The sequence below is a fragment of the Apaloderma vittatum genome, unplaced genomic scaffold (assembly GCF_000703405.1).
Source record: "Apaloderma vittatum isolate BGI_N311 unplaced genomic scaffold, ASM70340v1 scaffold9603, whole genome shotgun sequence".
Lineage (NCBI taxonomy): Eukaryota > Metazoa > Chordata > Aves > Trogoniformes > Trogonidae > Apaloderma > Apaloderma vittatum.
The window spans coordinates 1-979 of NW_009707509.1; positions in this window are offsets into that span (position 1 = coordinate 1).

Genomic DNA, 979 nt, shown 5'->3' on the forward strand with positions numbered 1-979 from the left:
GCAAATACGAGCTGGACTTCTCGCACTTCCGCCTCTTTGACGAGAACAACGACGCAGCGATTCTCATCCTCCTGGAGCCCATCCAGAGCAAAGCCATTCCCAAGAGGTTCTGCAAGCTGCGCAAGATCATGAACACAAAGACCTACCTGGAGTGGCCTCTTGAAGAAGACAAGCAGGAGATGTTTTGGTTTAATTTGAAAGTAGCTCTAAAATCCTAGACAGGAACAATTAATAGTGAATATGCAACAAATGTGCTCTGGATTTGTTTCCCTTTTCTTTTTATTCCATCACCTATTTGTATCTCGAGAATAGAGGGCTGAGCTACTCTAAATTCTCCTATTTGCCATGAGATTATTTTGTTTTTGCAGCCATGGTTATGAACTGTTGTAGTGGTTTTGCCTGGAATAGAGTTAATTTTCTCTATAGTTGTTCTTATAATTCTGTAGTTTAGACTTGTGACCAAAACAGTGTTGACAACACAGGGATGTTTTAATTATTGCTGAAAACTGCTTGCAGAGTATCAAGGGCTTTTCAGTTTCTCTTTGCTGTCCTGCCAGTGAGTAGGCTGGGTGTACATGGTAATTTGGGAGGAGATACAGCTGGGACAGCTGATCCCAGCTGCACAAAGGGTTAGCCCATACAGTGTAATGTCACGCTCAGCAATTAAAGTTGTGGGAAAGAAAGAGGAAGGCAGGGCACTTGGCGTTACGATATTTGTCTTCCCAAGTAATTGTTATGTGTGATGAAGCCCTGCTTTCATGGACATGGCTAACCATCGGCCTGCTGATGGGAAGTAGTGAAATTTTTGTTGAAGGTAAGACCAAATGCTCTACTGGGGCAGATGCGGCCCAGAATAGCATGATGCCGATGTGATGATGTTGAGTCATAGGCTGGACTTGATCATCTCAGAGGTCTTTTCCAGCCTCAACAGTTCTGTGATTCTGTAATTCCTTACTTTGCTTCACTTGTGTGTGGCTTT